Genomic DNA, 22,717 nt, shown 5'->3' on the forward strand with positions numbered 1-22,717 from the left:
AAAAAAATTGCCGGTCCCCCATATCAGCTAGCTCGAGAAGCACTGCCCTAGAGGACGGTTACATGGCTTCTCTGATATAATGCTAGTTAAATTAGCCGTCATAATGCCATCAGAACCCATTATAAAATACTCCTTTATAGCATGTAAAGTCCAAGAGGCCTATAAATAGCCTCTTAAATTTCAACATGCTCTGTTGTCTCCTCTTTTTAAATTCAAAACATCTTGTTGATGAAAACTGGCATTTTTCTAAACAAGCACGTGTGTGTGTGTGTGTGTGTGTGTGTGTACATATAAAAGGAGAAAAATATTTTGTTTGTATAAAATTTTCCAGTTTTTAAACCAAAATCCTAAAGCTTTCAGGTTTTTGTAAACCAAAATAACCAAAACAGATACTGGAACAAATTATCAAACAATCAGTTTGTAAGCACCTGGAGGATAATAGGGTTATACGGAATAGTCAGCATGGATTTGTCAAGAACAAATCATACCAAACCAACTTAATTTCCTTCGCTGATAGGGTTACTGATTTAGTGGATAGGGGAGAAGCAGTAGACATGATATGCCTTGATTTTAGTAAGGCTTATGCATCCGATGAAGTGAGCTGTAGCTCACGAAAGCTTATGCTCAAATAAATTGGTTAGTCTCTAAGGTGCCACAAGTCCTCCTTTTCTTTTTACAGATACAGACTACCACGGCTGTTACTCTGAAACAGTTCCACCTGACATTCTAATAAGCAAATTAGGGAATGTAGTCTAGATGAAGTTACTAAGGTCTGTGCATAACTGGTTGAAAGATCAGACTCAAAGAGTATTTTGCCATGGTTTGCTGTCAAATTGGGAGGCTGAATCTAGTGAGGTCTGCAGCGTCAGTGTTAGGTCCAGTACATTTTCATTTACGATTTGGATAACGTAGAAGAGTTTGCTTATAAAATTTGCAGATGACACCAAGCTGGAAGGGGTTGCAAGCACATTGGAGGACAGGTTTAAAAAAGTCAAAATGATCTTGACAAACTGGGAACTGGTCTGAATTCAACAAGATGAAATTCAATAAAGACAAGTGCAAAGTACTTCACTTAGGAAGGAAGAATCAAATGCACAGCTACAAAATGGGGAGTAACTGTCTAGGTGGTAGTACTTCTGAACTGGATCTGGGGGTTCTAGTGGACCACAAACTGAATATGAGTCAGTGTGATGCAGCTGCAAAAAAGGTTAATATTAGTCTGGGTTGTATTAACAGGAGTGTTTTATGTAAAACACAGGAGGTAATTGTTCTGCTCTGCTTGGAACCGGTGAGGCCCCAGCTTGAGTACTGTGTCCGACTCTGGGCACCACAATTTAGGAAAGATGTGGACAAATTCAGATAGTCCCGAGGAGAGCAACAAAAATGGTAAAAGATTTAGAAAACCTGACCTATGAGGAAAGGTTAAAAAAACCTGGGCAAGTTTAGTCTTGAGAAAAGAAGACTGCCCTTATTGTAAGACTATTATCGAGAGGATAGTGATCAGTGGACATGGAGAACAATTGAAGGTCGGACAAGAAGTAAGGAGCTTAATCTGCAGCAATGGATATTTAGGTTAGCTATTAGGAAAAACTTTCTAACTATAAGGGTAATCAAGCTCTGGAACAGGCTTCTGAGGGAGGTTGTGGAGTCCCCATCACCGGAAGCTTTTAAAAAAACAAGCTGGATAAATACCTGTAAGGATGGTTTAGGTTTACTTGGTCCTGCCACATCACAGGGGGCTGGACTTGAGGTCTTCCCTTCCAGCCCTACATTTCAATGAAAACTGAAAAACAAGAAGTGTTTGTTTCAATGAAACCTGATTTTTTTTCCAATTCTTCTGTTAAAAAGAAAAAAAAATGGAAGTTTTCTCAGAATTTTTTTTTCTGGGCAGCTTTAGACTGTATCCTTTCTAGGGGTGTGCAACTTACTTAAGGTTACAGTTAAATTTTTGTAGCTGCTATGGAGAGGCTTTAAAAACTAGTTGCTGAAGTGGACAGTTGACATTCCAGTCTTTACTCACCTTTACATTATGTGGCTTTTGAACATATGGTGGTGAAGGCCAACCTTCTCTGTAGGCATTCTTTGATCACCAATGTTCTTCATGAGGCCAAGTGTGTAACAGATTAATGAGAACTCCTTTAATCAAGGCAGTGAGACGTGATGGTGAAGAACAAGTTTCATCTTATTTATTATACCTTCTATAACACTGAAAAGGTAATAGAAGGTATGCCCTAGAATAGGGTATACTGCTAGTTTCATTAATATTTTACTTCACAGTAAAAGTATACTAGGAAATTCTCCCTCTCCTGCACCTGCCCATGTACCAATAAGTTTTGTTTATTATGACTGCACTGTATGCGTATCCCCCAGCACTCACTATAACTTGCCAACTTCCATCCCCACAGCCATAGGGCTCAATGTAGGAAGGGTTCTTTGTGGGAGATCTTTTCTTTGGCTGTTCCAAAGTAATGGTAAGGAACTGGAGGGAATGTTGCCAGGGTTACATGAGGCAGAGCCACATCTAAAAATGAATCCAGCTGCTTTCACCCCATTCCATCTGTCATGTGTATATGCGTGATTGTTCACAAAGGTTTGTTCAAGTCAACAGGGATCAAAAGTTTCATTACAAAATCAAAAACTGAAGAAGTCTTGAAATCTTATGCCTTTCCAGAGGCAGCAAACACATTTTGTTTTGAGCTTTGATTAGACGTTTGAGGGGGCCTAAAAATGGTTCAGATGAAACTCAGCTATAGTCGTTTAGTTTCTAGATTTGAACCTAAGATCGAAATTTACTCATCTGAGTTTTGGAATGAAACTTTTGCACACTGCTAGTATTTCCTTCTTTAATTTCACTTGTGACCAGCAGACAGAACTTTTGTTGTTGTCCATGTTTGCTCACTGGGTTCATTTGCCATATGCAAGTGTTCATCCTTTTAAACAGTACAGAGCTCTGCAGACAGTTCACTTGGGATCGGTCTTCTAAATGATGCTGCTGAAATAGTAGAGCTTGTGGGGGAAGGAGAAGTGGTCTAGGGAAATTTTGTTCTCTATAGTTCAATATTTCATACCTGATCTATTGTAGCCCACTGGCTGGAAAATACTTTATTTTAGACAGAACAAACTTTTATTCTGGGAAAGCCATTTTAGAAGGCTGTTACCATACCTGTGATATTTGAAATATGAATTCATAATTCACAGCTTATCAATAAAAACACATTGACTTTCACAGAGGTTGTCTGGTGGCTTCTAGTACAGCAGTACAAACATTTACTTACATCATGTTCACAGCTGATAAACTGCAGTTGCTAACAGTTTGTTAATTAAATCTTAGTTAAGCTTTGTCCTTCCTGCTTTTGAGCAAACCCTTAACATCTGAGGTTGCAATTTGCATGTATCAGTCAACACAACCACTGAACAAAGTGCTTGTTTAAGTAATAAGATAAGGAGGTACTCTCTCCACATTTCAGCTTTGACTGCCTCAGAGGTACGGTTTCCCAAGATTCCTAGCTGCTGCTTGTTCAGGCAGCTCTGTGGTTTGCACTGCATATTAATTTCTGTCCAACATGGGAATTCAATTTGTACTGTACATTTCATTTCTTCACAGATTTAGATTTATTTCATGTTCTCTGCTTTTAATTAACTCTCTGGCACAGCTGCTGGACAGGATATAAAAACTCATTGCTCTCCCTGTGTATGAGTACACCACCAATCATTTACCACTTAGATGGTGGTGCAGTAGCTATCAGTTTCTATGGCAACCAGAGCCGTGGTGATTGATTCCTTGCCAGTATGGCATCACCACAGGGAGTGAAGCTTGTGATTTTTGTATGCTTGCAACATCCATCTAATTAAAATGGGATTAGAGAATCATCCCAGTATATGTTCAACAACTACACTGCAATCCATTTATGTAAATGTCAACACTATTCAACACAGTAGTCAGAGTGTTTATGAAGAAATAGTTGCTTTGCTCTTTGGTATTTTGCAATGGGTGAGAGAGGGAATAAAAGGAGAGAAATGCACACAGCATTATTTTGGCTAGTAATAAAGGGAATAAAAGTAGCCTTTGACTGATGTTAAAGCTTTAAACGAATAACATCCCATTTCTGAATTTGAATTGTGCACACAGGAAGCAAAAATGACAGGACTATTATGGCTCTGCTGATGTTGTGATGGCTAACCTGGAAAACCGCACTAAGCCTGTCTTGGCAATTGGTTAATTAATTTAGCATGAATTATTTATTTGTCAAAAGCTCTTAATTCATATGATTGATTTTAGTTCAGTGGTATCCCCCGAGAGCAAAGTAATCCTTGTGCTCTCATAATTTCTTTCATACAGCATTCCTCAAGTCTTCTAGCAGTTACTTGGAATTTTGTGAAACCTTATGTATCAGGTGAGATGACAGACACACAGTATGCAAGGAGACTCCAGATGAAAAGAGAAACTCAGGGATTTTGTGAAGGACTAAAAGTGAAACTAGGTTCTTTGGAGGATTGTTAGATGTAAATGAAAAGAAAAAGGGAAAAGAAAGGCCAGAGGGTAACAGATCTGATGGGAATTTTTCTCTCTATATCAGTGTTTCTTCTGCATAACACTGACAAAATAGTCTGTTAACATGAAATATGGTACTTTGCAGTACTTAATGGTCTCGTGTCAGTGTGCATTTCACTTTGCAATGTATTTATATATTATAAAACTTAGAAACATTTTATAAATGATAGATAAACCTAATAACCCTTGGGATTTTATCTAAAATCCCATTAATGTTGGTCACATGGTCAATTTTAAAACATAATTCTATTTGCCACAGGCAGCAGGAAAAGGATTATGTTGAGGTCAATACTGCACAACACATGTCAGCACTCCCATGTCAGCACACAGCTGGGTCTAGCCCAAGATAAGAATCAGTACAGGGGAGGGAACAAAGTGGCACCAGCTCAGGAGCAAATCCAGCCTCAAGTCTGGAGGCAGAACGCACAATAGGGGAGAGAAGAAGCACTGCTGACTCCTTTGAAGAGATGACTTTGGTGCAGGTAGGATACAGAAAGGGGAGCAGAGTGAGAGTGGGGAGGTGGACACAGAGCAAGCAGAAGGGAAAGAGATGGAACTGAAAAAAAATAGTTGTTTGAATTTTAAATAAATGCATACAGGCTCCAGGTGTTAATATGCTACGGTGAGGGGCATGGTGTAAGAACTTGAACAGAATAGGGACAATAGTAATTGCATGCATTGTCCCTCAAAGGAAAACAGTTCACTTGATTGTACCTACTGCTTCCAGCTTCCAACAATGTACCACAAACCCAGGAACTATTTTGACAGCACTGCTGCCTCGGAACAGTGTTAAGTGCTCTTTCCCATTGCGCTAGTGAGTATTTATATTTTGTAGGTATGCATTAATTTAAATACCTAAAAATAAACAGAACATATGGCTACACCCCACTGAAGTCAATAGCTGTCTGCCCACTGATTCCAGTGGGTTTGGATCAGGTCCAGAGTGAGTATCTACAGACTATGGGTCAAATGCCAGCAGCTATTTGATACCCACAGGAGACTGGACACACCTGAATTGTGGCCTGGGACGTGTATACAGGTTGGAGTGACAGCTGGTTGGAAAATAACACACCATTTCTGTGAAGCTATAGGATTCTTTCCACAAGAATAGCTCTGCCCAGTGGGCTGGGTGGCTACAAAGCCATGCCTTCTTCCCCATCCACACCATGCTAATCGCTCCACCTCAAGAGAAACATGTCTTATTTCTGCTGATTCAAACACATAGGGAAAAGTTAGAGGTATATATTTCAGACTAACCAATTTATTTGAGCATAAGCTTTCGTGAACTACAGCTCACTTCATCGGATGCTGTAGCTCACGAAAGCTTATGCTCAAATAAATTGGTTAGTCTCTACGGTGCCACAAGTACTCCTTTTCTTTTTGCGAATACAGACTAACACGGCTGTTACTCTGAAACCAGGTATATATTTCGTTATATATTTTTTATGCTGTGTAGATGTGTTTTGGCCTTATGTTATCCATAGCATCCATGACTGAATTTAAAAGCTTACATGTAATTAGTTATATAAAACTCCCAATTTCCATGTAATGACAATAACTTGAAATCTTGTAGAAAATTAACAGAATTTGACAAAACTGAGAAAACATTAAAAATGAGAAACCCAGTATAACCAGTGTGTATGAAACTGGGTCATAAGCACAGTTATGTTACCTATAGAGCTGGTTAAAGCTTTTTTTGCACAAAAAGAATTTCCTTGAAAAATATCTAAATCAACTTTTTCCTTTGGAAAATGTCAATTTCAATTAATTTTTTCCATTTTCCAAATAGAAAATTCTAAAGAAAAAAAATTTTCAGTTGACATTTTGAAATAAAATGAGAGGTTTTGCTTTGTTTATATTTAAGATGTCATTTGAATTTGGTTTTTGAAAATCAAACTTCTCATTTTCAAGTTTTTGGAATTTTGGTTTCCTCTCTTTTTAATCACAAGAGGGGTAGATGTGATTTTTAAAAAGAGATCAAAACCAGAGAATGGAAAACCGAACTTTCCATTTCCAAAAGCTTTAACAAAATGACAATTAAAATAGAAATGAAACTAAAAGTTTTGTTTCATTTTGACAGTTTAAAATGAAACAGAGTCCTGCATACTGCACACATACAATCAAGATGAAAAGTGATGAGAGGGCATGTTTGCAGTAGAAACCAATGCCTCATAAATCCCAGCACTGGTGTGACTATCATCTTTCTATGGTCTGCTAATAGGAACATAGTGTATAGGAATTGCTTAGATCACCTTAACCTTCATCCAGTGTTGAGAAAAAAAGTTACATTACCTGTGTCATGAGGGAATTTTGTCCCCCAAATAGTCAGAAACTGAGAACAATTCTTTAATGTCTTTAAACTACGATTTGAGGACTTCAGTAGCACAGATATAGGTGTGAGGTTTTTTGCAGGAGTGGTAGGTGAACTTCTGTGGCCTGCGTTGTGCAGGAGGTCAGACTAGATGATCATAATGGTCCCTTCTGACCTAAATATCTATGAGTCTATGAATGTTTTATGTGAAAAAACTTTAACTAAGCAACTAAAAGAATTAACAGGAATCTCATTCAGTGAGAGCCTATATGCAATTTTCACATACCATCATCAACAATGTGGGGTGTTCATTGCATACAAATTCACTGCATAGTGCACACTGCTTGGAGCTCTTCTAGTAAGCAACCTTGGGCGAATGTGGCAGCATCCACTGTCGAGTTTTCTAGGTGCTCCTGTGGTGGCTGGTTTTCAATGATAGCCCAGGGATAAAAGTGCTGCTTTGATGGGCATCAAGGATTCTTCTTTTTAAAACCTGCATCCCCGTGTTGTTCCCTGAGATGGATAAGGAACAAGCACCTTCTTTTTCTTGGTCAAGCGCGATGCCAAGCAGGGTTCTCGCTGACCTAAACAATGACCCTTGCAATGCCAGCAAAAAGCACGTCAAAGAAAAGAAACACTGGCTGTGGATTTATCTTGCACCTGCAGGAGTACATGTGTGCAAGATGTTCCATGTTATTGACATTACTTTTAGGGTCTTCGTCGTGAAGAATCGGGGGTTTTCTTTTTATCCCCTTCTACAGTCGTGTCATGATGTATTGTCAATAGCATTATTACTGACTTGCCCTTCTTTGGAACATAGGAAACCGGAGTGAGTTGCCTTGGAAACCCAAACACTGATGATTTTTCTCTGCTGCAATTTGGATGCATCTCACCAGGTATGTCTAGCTCTTTTCAATGGATTGTTCCAACACAGGTCAAATTTCATTCAGCAAGCTGAATACTACTGAATAAGTTATCCCCAAATACATTTCTTCTAGTCTTATGCTAGGGCTGAACTCAAGCTTTTCTCTGTTTGTTTATAGATGAAACTGATGTACAAACAAACAAACAAACAAACGTGTTTTTCCTTCTCGGAGAAACTCTCAACACCATCTACTACAAAGTCACTATCATCTAATACATTGTCATCACATTATGACTCCCTTTCAGAATTGAAAATCTTTTTAATGTAGTCAGAAGCAGAATATCATGCCCATTTGTTCACCATCTCAAATTGCACAACACAGAAAATCACCTCAAGAGTCTCCTGAGTGTGCAGTATTTGGAGCACAATACCTAGACCTAAAATCTCTTGCAAGTGTTGGGCAAAGGCTACCAGCATCAATCCACTGCATGTTGAAGATACCTAATAAGCCAGGATTTGAAGGGACTAACCTCCCTGGAGCACCTTCTCCCTTAGGGTGACTATATGCAGCAACCAGTGTCACTGCAATTCATTGTTAATTAGCACATGCTAACTATCCTTCTCACTAAAAGCAAATGTGCACACAGAACTACTAAAATAGAGGATAACAGTGCAACACATTTAGGGTACATTTGTACCCCAGATACTCTTGATTAGAAAAAATGTTTTTAGTGTTAAATTAATTTTTTTCACTGAGTTGTATTCATCTGCTTAGGTGACAAATGTCCTAAAATAGCATAGCTGGAGTTCATGAAATATCACAACATATATGCTTGTGGGGTACAGCATTACCCCACAAATGTAGAGAAGGGTTATGTAGTTTGAGCCCTCCAGTGGCTCCCACAAATGGTCTTCTGTGTTCCAGTCATTGCCAGACCAGCATGTAGCTAGGCCTTGTATGATGTTTATAGCTACTAAACATGGCTATTTGACCCCAACTGTGCCCATGCAGTTCCTTCCCATTATGCATGTTGTATAAAGAGCAAGAGACAAAAGCTGTCATTGTAGTGAAGGATGGTATTCTAATCTAAGAACACAGTGAAATAGAGACTGATTACCAAGACTTAGTGTTATTGAAGAGAAAATTGCAGCTTGCAGCCACTGAATCTGAGAGTTAACTACACATTTGGCAAAGAGGTAAAAAAAAAAGGGGGGGGGATTGGTTTGATAGGTCAGAGGACTGGCTTACATATACAGAGTGTTTGTCCAAGTTTAACCTACCTGATGCCTAGCTACAAATGAAGATTGAAGAGCATTAAAAAGGGAACATTAGTCCATAGCTTCCTTAAAAACATGTCACTCAGGTGTCCCCTAAAATGTTATTGTGCCAAAGTTAGGGATTCAATTACATCACTGAAGTGCAAAAATGAAGATCTTAACTCTGCTTCAAGTGCTTTTCTCAACATAAACTTCACTATCGAGTCACTATGTCACCATAATATTGTGGACAGGGCTGGCCCCAGGTGTTTTATTATCCAAAGCAAAATGTGGTTTTGGTGCCCGCCCCACATCTCAAAAGATGCAAGCAAATAAAAAAGAAGTGGAGGAGATTTGGCAGCCCCAAGTGGGATGATTTGACACCCAGGCCAGCCTCCTGGTTTGCCTGCCCCTGAGGCCTGCCCTGATTATGGAGCTGTACAAAACTACAGGGAAAATATACATCAAGTAATGAACAAACTGTTGGAACAAAATGAAAATTCTTTAGTGGTATAAGGATGATTCATGGGGTATCACTTCTGAAGATGATTCAGCTTTTCACAAACAGACATTTCTGCATATTATATATGTCATGCATCACATAACGATGAAAAAAATCAGCAAAGATCCCACAGAATGGACTTCTGAAGTTTTACAATGTACCATCTATGAAGTACTGGTTTATAGACTGGAAAAAAAGAGTTTTTATAAAAAAAATGGAATCCTTATAAACTTTTAAATCGACTGTTCCTTTCACTGTACTCCCTATTACCCCAGCTTTGCATCACAGGATCTGATAGCTTGGACCTCTGTGCCCATCCAGAATCCAGTTGATTCCACAGAAATCTGTGGTAGTGGATTCTGATGCTGGGTCAGGCCCATGTTTATAAAATCATACTCGTTGCTGTCTGTTCGTATACTCATTTCAATAGAGACTTAAATGCTATAGATCTAATCAGGGAGCAGAAATAGTCCAATATACTGTAGGTAACCAATCACACACAATAAATGAATAGCAAATTATCAGATAGAACAATCCATGGGAAGAAAATCATTTGTTCTGATTATGTGTCTAGTCCCTTCCAAGTAATGAATATATTAGCAGAAATGAGGTTCAAATTGCAAATGATTCATTAACATAAAATAAGGGCAATGAGTGCAGCATTTGTAGCAAATGTTGCTCACAAAGAATCATCCAAACATCTGCACTTACCAAGAAAGTTAGGCACATTCCCTCACAAAGAGAATGGAGACCATCTCCCCACACATAGATCGTTTCCAGCTCCCTGCATGCTCCAACAGACACACAGTGGTCTGCACCCGGTGGTTTTCTTTTTTGTTTTTAATTCACAGCAAAGCAGTCAAATTGTCTTTCCTCCATTACTAGCAACTAAATGTAACGATTGTGAAAGGTGCCAGCTAGACAGTCTCACAAACAGAAGGCGTCTGTCCACAGAAGCAAGTCCACTCAAGGACGATAAGGCCATTGCAGAGAAACTAAATGAATTATTTGCATCAGTCTTCATAGTTGAGGATGTGAGGGAGATTCCCAAATCTGACCCATTATTTTTAGGTGACAAATTGGAGGAGCTTCCCAGATTGAGGTGTTTGCAACTAATTGAGGAGGTTTTAGAACAAACTGGTAACCTAAACAGTAATAAGTCACCCAGACCAGGTGGTGTTCACCCAAGAGCTCTGAAGGAACTCAGATGTGAAATTGCAGAACTACTAACTATAGTCCGTAACCATCATTTAAATCAGCTTCTGTACCAAATGACTGGAGGATAGCTAATGTGACGCCAATTTTTAAAAAGGGCTCCAGAGGTGATCCAGGCAATTATAGGCCAGTAAGCCTGATTTCAGTACCGGGCAAACTAGTTGAAACTATAGTAAAGAAAAAAATTGTCAGACACATAGATGAACATAATTTGTTGGGGAATAGTCAACATGGTTTTTGTAAGGAAATCATGCCTCACCAATCTACTAGAATTCTTTGAGGGGATCAACAAGCATGTGGACAAGGGGGATCCAGTGGATATAGTATATTTAGATTTTCAGAAAGCCTTTGGCAAGGTCCCTCACCAAAGGCTCTTAAGCAAAGTAAGCAGTCATGGGATAAGAGGGAAGGTTCTCTCATGGATTGGTGATTGGTTAAAAGTCAGGGGAAAAAGGGTAGGAAGAAATGGTCAGTTTTCAGAATGGAGAGAGGTAAATAGTGGTGTCCCACGGGGTCTGTACTGGGCCTAGTCCTATTTAACATATTCATAAATGATCTGGAAAAAGGGGTAAACAATGAGGTGGCAAAACTTTCAGAGGATACAAAACTACTCAAGATAGTTAAGTCCCAGTCAGACTGCAAAAAGCTACAAAAAGCTCTCTCAAAACTGGGTGACTGGGCAACAAAATGGCAGATGAAATTTAACGTTGATAAATGCAAAGTAACGTACATTGGAAAACATAATCCCAACTATACATATAAAATGATGGGGTCTAAATTAGCTGTTACCGCTCAAGAAAGAGATCTTGGAGTCATTGTGGATAGTTCTTTGAAAACATCTACTCAATGTGCAGTGGCAGTCAAAAAAGCTAACAGAACGTTGGGACCCATTAAGAAAGGGATAAATAATAAGACAGAAAATATCATATTGCCTCTGTATAAATCCATGCTATGCCCACATCTTGAATACTTCATGCAGATGTGGTCACCCCATCTCAAAAAAGATATATCGGAATTGGAAAAAGTGCAGAAAAGGGCAACAAAAATTATTAGGGGTACGGAATGGCTTCCGTATGAGGAGAGATTAATAAGACTGGGACTTTTCATCTTGGAAAAGAGACAGATAAGGGGAGATATGAATGAGATCTATAAAATCATGACTGGTGTAGAGAAAGTAGATAAGGAAGTGTTGTTTACTTCTCATAACACAAGAACTCGGGGTCACCAAATGAAATTAAGAAGCAGCAGGATTAAAACAAACAAAAGGAAGTATTTTTTTCACACAACGCATAGTCAACCTGTGGAACTCTTCGCCAGAGGATGTTGTGATGGCCAAGACTATAACAGGGTTAAAAAAAGAACTAGATAAATTCATGGAGGATAGGTCCATCAATGGCTATTAGCCAGGATGGGCAGGGATGGTGTCCTTAGCCTCTGGGTGCCAGGAGATGGATCATTTGATGATTATCTGTTCTGTTTATTCTTTCTGGGACACCTGGCATTGGCCACTGTTGGAAGACAGGATACTGGGTTAGATGGACCTTTAGTCTGACCCAGTATGGCTATTCTTATGTTCTTTTCTTCACTCAGCTACAACCAGGGCTTTTTAGGACTCCTTTATACTGCTACAGCCCTTCTACATGATGCAAAGGGGCCAGAGCATGGATAAAGGTCTCACCTATTTCTAAGGCCATTTTATAAGTGCCTGTCTTACACCTGTGCTCCCATTCCATAAATAAAAATACATACATAGTATTTTCCTATCTCTACCTCTAATTTAGTTTTGGAAATGGGAGTGATATTAGTGTGTTTCTTTTGTTCAGAAAATGTTTTGTCTGTGGTTTGTTTGAATCTTGGCTCCAGGAGAAGTATTGCCAGAATAAGGACAAAGGCTTGGGCCCCTTTAATATTTGGGTATCAAGACACTTTTATTTTCAAAGCACATCCAAATGTTTCACCACACAGGCCAACCCACACAGGCATTTAAAGTAAAACATGAAATCTGTACAAAAGGCAAACCTGTGAAAAATCTTATATATTTTACTCTTATGTGGGTGATAGAAATAATTACCTCTAGACATATCATTGCACTGCGCACAGTTGGCACACAGGAGATAGCCAGGTGTTGGATGTGATAGGAATGTGCAGCCTGATTATACCTACTAGAATCCAAGTGCTGCAAAATATCTCTTAAATGAAATGGGGGCAAGAATGTAAAGATACCACTTAATTTTTCCATCTGCAGCTAAGTTATGGCAGTGTTTCAAGATGAATTTGTTAATCACATGGGACTTGGGCATGTATGTGGTAATTAAAGGCTAGAAAAAATTTCTAGCAGCCAACAATAACTATCCTAATATGATTAAGTATTTTTTCTTCTTCCTTTGCTAGTTTCGTTTTCCTTTCCCTACTATCTACCCCAATTTATTTATGAGTTTTAAATTTAAAGTCAACACGCTGCTTGTGAAAGGCTCCAGATTCATGACAGTGGAAGCGGAAGTCATTCAGTCTATGATTAAATGGAATTCACCCCTGTGCAGAGGGCCCAGGCAAGATTCGTATACAACTTCAGTCACACTTAATCTCTCAAGATAGTGTGAGTAGTGCACAGGCCTTGGGTAGGCCCTCTCCACATGAGCGGATTTCTCCTAGTCAGTGTATCCACAGTGGCAGTACAAGCTTCTCCATGCTATCCTGCCAATGTCCTCATCACTTTCATGCAAGGATGGGAGTCGGATAACAAAGTTCACTTGTCTCCTCACCTCATTGCTGAGATTGCTTGTACGGGTGCTAAACAGTGTTGATTAGGATTAGTTCTTAAGATATGGACATTTGTTCACTGAGACCATCAATTCTTTGATAAAGGCTCCTGAAGAACCATCAGATGGTAACGAATTTGTATATCCACTGTATTTAAATTATAAAGCTATCTTGCCTAAGTCCACAGCTAATTGCATACTTTATGTATTATTGAGCAACAATGAGGTCTAGGCAATTAAAAACAGAACATGGAGACAAAGCCTGCCCCCCGAGACCTGTGTTTGCATGTGAACAAGGTTTTCCATGAAGGAACAAGAGTTCTCATTCTTGGTTATATTCTCTGATGTTCATTTTTAAAAAAACTTTCTGCTAGACAATGAAGAAGCAGAAATGCTACCATATAATTTAGGTCATCCCAAATAATGAACAATAGTCAAAGTAAACCGTTCACAAACAACTCCTATTGTGAAATGTGCTTGTGTAAACTGTTGTTATGAATGGACTGAATAAGGTCCTGATCTCAAAATGATCTTTATTATGGATACAGAGGTCCCCCCACACAGAGCTCATAGTAATGTTGAGGCCTATATGTGTAAAACTCTGTCAATTTCTATTTGTGAGCAGGAAAATAAGGGATAAATTAGTCAGATCATTTATTTTCAATGAATAATTTGACTAGCTTTAGTAATATTAGTGCATGTCTTTCTCATGGGGCTCACTCATCATTAAGGCACTGCCTCCAGGCCCCTCTGGGGATTAGCTGCTTCAGATACCTCCTCTGGTGGTGTCTCCACCCATCTCTGCAACTCCAGGTGCTCTTTCTTCACAACTTGGCTCTTTGGTTAGATTGCTGTGTGTGTTTGCCCCTTCTGGGGTATCAGAGTCTTTTAAGGCAAAATATCCCAGGCAGTCTGCTCTCCACTGCCTGGTCCGTGCCACTTCCCCAGATCCATCCTGTACTCCAGCTTCCAGCTCAGGGACCCTCTACTCAGCAGCCAAGATGTTTCCCTGAGCCTCTTCCATATCTTCTGGCTCTCTGGATTTGCCAACCCAAAGTCCCTCCTCCCAGGGAGTAACTGTAGGCTACTTGCCTCTATAGCCCCCAACCACCACACCAGGAATGACTGCAAACTACTTCCCTACAGCTAGCTCCCTCTGCTATCAGCTTCATGCCTTTATAAACTGAGCTCAGCTCCTTCCTCCTCAGCTGCACTCCCTCATTCCATCAGAGGATTACTTAAGCCACCTGATTCCACTCAGCTGTGGCCTGTTTGGTTAAGTGGCCCCCTTCTTACCCTACATTAACCCTTTCAGAGCAAGTGTGGGGTGAACATCCCATCACAGTCTTCCATAGTATATGTCTACTACCTCTGTGATAACTAGCTGGATGTACATTTATCACAGGAGAGTGCTTCACATACAGAGTAGATTGTAAGGAATGAAGATCTATATCTTATAGCCCTCGATTCGATAAGCATCTAGAAATTAAGCACCTCACCCAGCACCTGTTGAAGTTAATGGTAGACTCCAACACAAGTGCTGGAAATTGGCATCGTGGAGGTGCTGCCGCACCCCCTGGCTTTAAGTGATTTCCATCATATACAGGGTTTACAATTTGGTTCTGCATCCCTACTATACAAATTGTTCCAGCACCTCTGAATTCCAATTGACTTTAGTGGCATTGTAATAGGCCGAGAGAATCATTTGCAGTAACACATGCATTTCTTTTACATCTGGAATTTTATGTTTACCTAATTTCCTTCAGTTCTTACAACTTAACAACACTTCTCAGATGACCTTGTGGCAAGTAACTTCAATAACAGTTTCCTTTTCATATTGATATTATATTTTTGCCCCTCCATTCTTGTGCTCTGCAAGAGACCTTCCTTTCTTGTTTTCTTCTAAATTCTGTTTTATTTTTATCTGACACTATGAAATACAGGGCATATTTTATCCACGATAACTAGGAATTCTTCACAGTGCAAGGTTTTTGTTTTTCATCTTTTTGAAGAAAGACTTTTATTGATTTTTGCATATCAACAAGTACAGAATGCTTCAAAGAATGTTATTACCGAGATAAAAAGTAAGGAAATCAAAATCACTGTGGCTTTGAAGAACATGAATAGAAAGCCACAGATATTGTTTGGGTGAAGCATCATACTAAACATTGACTATAATATCATTAGCATAGGTCATATAGTTGAATCCAATGGAGTCAACAACCCAGACAGTCAATAATCAAATAGCAAAAAGCCCGGAAATCACACTGCCAAAAAGATGACAGGACAGTAGACTTTCATTAATTAAGAGGATGAAGCAAGAATTAAGTGTCCCATTGCTAGGACATGGGCCTCTAAGCAGCAGCATCTTTCCCTTCCAAAAGAATCAGACTAGGCCTGAGCCAATATTTCACAATGAATAATGTATCCAAGGAATTTAACCTCTTTCTGCTCACCATGAATCTGTGAATAAATTTCAATGTACTTGAACTTATTTGTTGTTCAGTCTTATCTGGGGACAGGGCTAGATTGTCACAGTTCTTATTCTGTTTTGCAAGGGAGTAATGGGGAGGAAAATCCTTCTTTGCTTTCCTGCTCGGATTCTGCTTCTGGTTCTGTAGAGGACATTAGAAGCCATTTGCCCAATACTACCCACCACATGCAAGTGGGCAGATTGGGAAGGGGCGGGGAGAGGAAAGAGCCCTGGCTCCACCCTCTATTCACTGATGAAAGTACCTGGCTATGCACACAGCGGAGAGTTAGCTGCTCCACAAAAAAGAGTAAATTAAGTTATTCACCTACCAGACCAAGGGGACAGTCGGAGAGGAATTGTGACTCTGAGACAGTTTCTTCTCTGCCCTTATTGCCTGATCTATTAATTATGTATTAATTATATTGATTATTCAATAATTTCTAATCAACACTCTGAGATTTGGTAGGTTCTCGTCCCAAGATCAGGCCCAGTATTTTAGCTGGGAACCCCAGGGTGCACAGTTGCAACACTCACACTTAGGAAAAATCCCTTCTGTATCTACAATAGTTTTATTAACACAATTAGCAAAGTTACAAACATGCCAGGTCAGCAAGGTAGATAGAGACAATACAGAATGTGTGTCTGAGCATCCATATGCTCACACCATCCCTTGCAGAACAACCTGAAGTGTCAGTCATTATATTCCTCATCACCATAGCCAGTGGTTGTCATCCTGGCGCTTCCCAAGAGTTACATCTCCCAAGGCACACAGGCCGGGACACCACTACACCGAATGCATATTCAGTAGGGGTTTCATCCCCCTTTCCTTTTGTGCAGTTCCTCACCCTACTACTGGTGGGGGCCCTTCTCCCATAAGTTACTAGACCTTTTACCTCAAGCCTATTAACATATACATCAATTAGTTTCCATGGCACTCTTGTGGTCAGATATCTGATCATGTTCCTAATTTAAAATATCCCAAGCTGGTATAAACTAGCATCCTGTGGTTACCTGTCAGCAGTTTAGTCATTACAGCATTCTATCTTGTGATATGTTATAATCTCCTGGTTAACTGCTTATGTCAAGGCTTTAGGGGCATTATATCTTGTTTAGCTAAGCTATTATCTTACAGGCCTTGTTGGCTCATTACCTTACTGCTTTAACTTATACTCACGCCATGCCAAGCAAATACCTCTACCCATAGGCTATCATCTGCAAGTGGGCCACTGATGCTATGTGTCACCCCTAACTGAGGGAGGATTTTGTAGTCTCCAAACCCTGTTCAGCTATGCCCTAAATGAAAATCTGATTTTTTTAATGCTAAGAATTGATTGCCAATATTCAGCATTTTAGCTGTGTTTCTTCATTGTTGTTTCGCAATTAGTCACCTGGTATTTTTTCTGTTTCCTGATTGGATGAGGATGCAGAGACTTCTGGGCCACATGCTCGCCACTGCATATTTTTGCAAATAAAATGATCACTCAGGTTTTTGCATAAAATAAACATGAAAAGGGGTGTGAAAATGCTTGCCAGAGTCATTTAACGATATGTTGCTTTTATTCATCTGGCTGAAAGCAGAGCAGGCAACTGATTTTTGAAAATGTAGTTTAGTTTTGTGAATCAAAGTGATTGCAAATAAGATTTGCTTTGATGTGCAAAAATAAAATGCATTTACAAAAAAACAAAAAGAAGTTTCTGTTCCTTTAAGGAAATTAACCCTGGGTCCAGAAATTTGTTTCCTAGGAATGGGACACTTAACTCTTCTTCTTTCTTTCAGATGTGGGTTATATATTTTATTAGCTTCTCAGTGGTCAAATATTATTAGAGTGACAGGTTTTGAATCTATCAAACTGTATGGGGCTGTTGTCTAGCATACTAACCATTATATGGGATTTGAGCACATCTGGATTCTCTGGGACTGGTATATGGAATGCATAGAGGTAATGTATAATGCAGAAACCCTAAATGATGGTGTGATGGGTCAGCTGCCCCTCACTGGCAGAAAAGGGGTTACAAGCACCCCTAACGAGGCTTCTCCAGAGGCAGCCAATTAGAGAAGGGCTGAAGGGAGTAGGCAATCAGGGCCAAACAGGCCCATATGAAAAGGGAGCTACAGGGCAGAGGAAGGCAATCCTCTGCTGGGAGCCTAGGGTGGAAGGACAGTGTCTCTGAAGGGCTGAGAGAACTGCCAGCACCGTGGACAGAGCAGTGCTGCTAGCAAGAACCGGGGTAGCCAGAGACAGCGCCTGGCTGGCTGGCTGCTGGGGTTTGCAGGCTGAGGCTCTGAGGAAAGGAAAAGAGAATGCTGGGGCCATGAGGAAGTGGCCTGACAACTTGCTGCAGTAGCCACTAAGAGGGAAGTGGCTGAACATCAGACTGCAGGTCTCCTGAAAAGGAGGAGCACAGTGTGTGGCTCGGCCAGAGGGCTGCGTCACTGAAGAGGATGCTGCTGTCCTTGGAGAGATGTGGGCCCTAGAGTAGGAGTGATGGTGGTGAGGCACCACCCGAAGAGGGCAGACTACCATGCAGAGCTAATTCCCAAGAAAATCAGCAGGAGGCACCCCAGTGGTAAGGAACGCCATTACAGATGGGTTAATCATGGATCTCAAGAGTCTACAACCAAAGAACAAAAAAGAAATTAAATCTCATTTAATGTCAGGCTCTGGGTTGTTGTAGACAATTAGGGTCATATTTATTAACATTCATCAAGATAATCCACATTACAAAGATGGTCTAAGGTATCTTTTTTCCCCTACATCTGCTAGGCTCTTAGTTTGAAACAGAAGAGATGATATCTTTAAGACATTACTTTATAAAGTCAGAGGGGTGGCTCTATTCCCAGGGCTATCCAAAGAGGAAAGTCTATCAATTGCCTTGTATTCTTGCTATGGAATCAACAGAGTTTTAAATATAGGAATTTGGCTTTAGAGTCTGTGTCAGCTCAGTTTAGTGGTGTTCCTAATGGTCTCACATGTTTCTTCTCTGAAGTTTCTTACCCGCGAATAGCTCTGAACCAAATGCTGGAATATGATGCACAAGTCGTACAGAGACTATCAATGGCTCCTAGATATGATGACACTAGGCTCATTGGAAATACCAAAGCAACGGACTTATTTGGCCTGGGTGTAATAAAAATGAACATCTCAGATAAACTGTGCAGTGTAAGACTAGCACAGATATTTACATTTCCTTAAAAAGCAAAGTTAATTTCTTTCTAATCACTCTTCTCATGAGGGCCAACATTTTTATCCTTCTATCTTGTGAACTGGATCAGAATGAAAAGTGAGTGCAACTGACTTGATGTCTAAAAGAGAGAGGGGGAAAATGGTCAGATGGAAAGAGGAAGTTGATTCCAACTCCTGTTAAAATAGTGACAGGAAAATTCCCCCCCCCACCTTCTCATTTGTATAATAAATTTTTACTTTATGTGGGTGAAAATATCATCCATAGAGCCTTCAGAAGCTCATATCTGGACCCTACTGTTGTGTTCATGGCATACACACAGAGAAGCTATATAAAAACTTATAGTATTTATACTCTAACCTGACTTTCAGGGTAGTTACCAATGACATTATTTCCGCCCCAGTTCCATTACAGAGATGTGTGAGGCAGGGCTCTCCCCCTTTTCCTCTTCTGTTTGATTTAGCTCTAGAAACTTTAGCTATTGCCATCTGAGCAAATCAATACATACATGGTTTCAGGATGGGCGAAACAGAGCACAAGAATATGCTCTACACCTCTAACCTCTATTAATAAGTTTGGATTCCTCTCAAAATATAAAATTAATTGGGTCAATCAGAAATCTTAGGCATTAACAAATATGCCCATACATTGGGATTTTCAATGACAACCCTCTTTTATGAAATATTTAGGAATACTGATTCCCAAAAACATTCAGGATGTCCTTAAGATAAATATAGAACCAATTATTGCCAAAGTGGCTAATGATTTGGGGGCAATGGCATTCATTGACCCTCAGTTTGAGAGTCAAAATTTATGTATAGAAAATGAATGTCCTTCCCAGAATTTTGTATGTCCTAAAGGGTCTAGTCCTCAAAACTTATTTTAAGTAATTCAGTAATATTTCAGAACGTTCCACTGGGGTGCAGGTAAGAAATCTAGATTGACTCTGAAGAAATTACAGCTCCCCTTATCTCTAAGGGCATTTTGCTTTCCCAGCTTGGAAAATTATCATAACTCCATTTTGGTAAGCCAGGCATCTTTGTGGCAGTTAGAGATAGAATAGAGATCTGGCTACACAACTATATCTAATGTTAAAAAACAGCTATTGAACTGAAACTATTGCTTATTCACTAAAAGACATTTTTTCAAATACACTGGTCCCCACGTAGGCTAATGGTAATGGGCCTCATAGATGCTGACCACTGTTGGAAATGTAACTCCCTTCATGCTACCTGAGCTCATATTTTTGGAACTGCTCCTGTATCAAAAATTTCTGGTATAAGGTGGGTCAAAGGACCAATTTGATATTGGATGCTAAGTTGGAGCCGTCCCCAGGAAGTGTCATTCTTCTTGGATATATTCCTGATACATGGAGATTACTTGATAACAAGGGTAGTGTGTTTCCAAAGTGTACCTTTGGTTGCTAAAAAATGTATCCTGCAAAAATGGAAAAGACAGTCCCCACCAAATATTGTTGCCTGGTTCAGTGATATGGATGACCTCATAGCTAATGGATGACTGACATTCTGCAGAATAGGAATGCCCCAAATACTGAAACTATTTCAGCTGGCTTTTTAGAGGTCTATTATTAACATAGATTCAGAAGATATATATGTTGCTTCCCTTCCCCTAGCTTTATCCTAGCTGTCTTTATATACTTTGTATGTTATGATGAACCTGGTATATTAGTGTATCTGTTGTATTTGGAAAATTAATAAAAATTATAAATATGAAAACATGAAATATTCTTCCTGGAAGGTTGCAACATAACACTAATTTATTACTTAGAATTCTGAACAATAAACACACAGAACCCCAAAAGAGAGAGCGAGCGACAAAGCTCCCTAAAATAGAGAGGCACAACTCACGCCACCTGCCTGTCTGCAAACTAGCTGCTGCTAGCTCCAGGTCGTATGCTTCTCTATAGTCTCTTGTCTGCAAGCAGGATCAGGAAAACCACAGAGAATTTAAAGTTATAGATCACAACTTTAACAGTTTTCAATACATCACACTTACCACTGCAATACCTTGAAAAAGTCTATAATATACAAATCTCTGGACTTGATTTGCAAATTCTCTACTGACAGCTTTTTCTGTTTTTCTGCTGGACTGCTGGTAGTGTCTGGGTTCTTTTCCTTGCTGTTTACATAAGCCCTAGCTTTTGACTGCCTCCGGTTCATTTAGACAGTAGGTGTTATCTGGATATTGTAGACTTTAATCACCAGGCCTCTGAACAAGGAGGAAGATAAATACCAGAGAAGGAAGAAGGCCAAAAGGCTAACCAACAGGAGGTCATTGTTATCTGAAACCTTCTGCTGCTGGAATTAAAGAGGAGAGTGCTGAATGGACTCTTTCCTTCTGAAGCTGCTTCTCTGAGATCTATCTTCTTGAAAAGATTCATAGGAGTCAGATGCCCCCAAAACTACTCCCCCTAGTTCAAACAGTTTTTGGTTGCTGTGGACAAATTAAATACAATTTTACTTAACTAGAGTATGTGAACTATGCTTCATTGGTATTTCATTCACTATGTAGGAAACCTGTGAATGAAGTTGGGCAAATACATAAAAAATGTTCTGCAAATATTACCTCAGATAAAACATTTAGACCCTAATCTTGCAAGTTGTTTCATGAGATCAAACTCCTGCATCCACACAGATGTCAGTGGGGCTCCATACCAGTATAAGGTCCATTTACTTAGGGCATTTTTAGGATCAGGGTCTTAATTCATTTCCATTTCATACATAGCCCTTTTGTGCTCACCTATTTCTATGAATATTCTATTAAATTAGTTTACTTTGCAAGATTGTTTGCTGAAACAGATAATTTTAGGCTAGTGTTCGAGAACATTGTGAAAGAAAACAATTTTTGAATTCATAATCATATATGCACAGGAAAATTGATTCTAAAGGTTATGAATCCCCAGTCAAGGAACAGAAACAATAATAGGTTACCCATGTATTCAATGAAAGTTGATCAACATGTTTCCCATTTTGGCAGCTAGTTAATAAATAATCTATAGACCAAGTACTATAGAATGAATTAAGTGATTTTCAAATAACAAGAATGAGAAAATTGTAACCTGCTTTCAGCCAATTTGAAAACAGGAAAGGAGACAAAACTGACTGAATAAAATATTCACTACAGAGTAATCAGAGGCCAAAGCTTGTCCATGAGGAAAGCTGGTCCAGTGGCTGGATGACTAGTCTAGGACTTGAGATACATTTGGTTCAATTTTCTGCTCTGCCACAGACTTCCTGTGGGACCTTGGACAACTCACCTAATCTTTTTGTACCTCTGTTCCCCATCTATATAATGGGATAATAGCACTTCCCTACTTTACAGGGGCTGTTGTAAGGATAAATACCTTAAAGGTTGTAAAAACATGCTACGGTAATGGGAGATGTATAAATACTTATGCTGGATCAGCGGTCAGGAAAAAACATTTAGTCATACAGCAATGGCAATTTTTGGCTTTATGAAGTAATGGGACAGATTATCAGTGGGTGTAAATTGGTATAGCACCATTGACTTTAGCAGAGCTATACCAAAGTATGTCATCTGAGAATCTGGGTAAGAACCGTTGTGCACTGTACCAGCAAA

At 39.5% G+C, this 22,717-nt stretch overlaps 1 long non-coding RNA gene across 1 annotated transcript in view; it reads left to right on the forward strand.

The window, feature by feature from the left end:
* The first annotated feature begins 4,929 nt into the window (after nt 1-4,929).
* The window catches only part of LOC311521351, a 64,230-nt gene continuing 46,442 nt past the window's right edge, over nt 4,930-22,717 (forward strand). Inside the window, exons 1-2 of the long non-coding RNA XR_014711864.1 lie at nt 4,930-5,034; nt 7,684-7,759. This is a non-coding gene — a long non-coding RNA (uncharacterized lncRNA). The remainder of the gene's footprint in view (nt 5,035-7,683; nt 7,760-22,717) is intronic.

The sequence above is a fragment of the Lepidochelys olivacea genome (genome assembly GCF_965140295.1).
Source record: "Lepidochelys olivacea isolate rLepOli2 genome assembly, chromosome: 5".
Lineage (NCBI taxonomy): Eukaryota > Metazoa > Chordata > Testudines > Cheloniidae > Lepidochelys > Lepidochelys olivacea.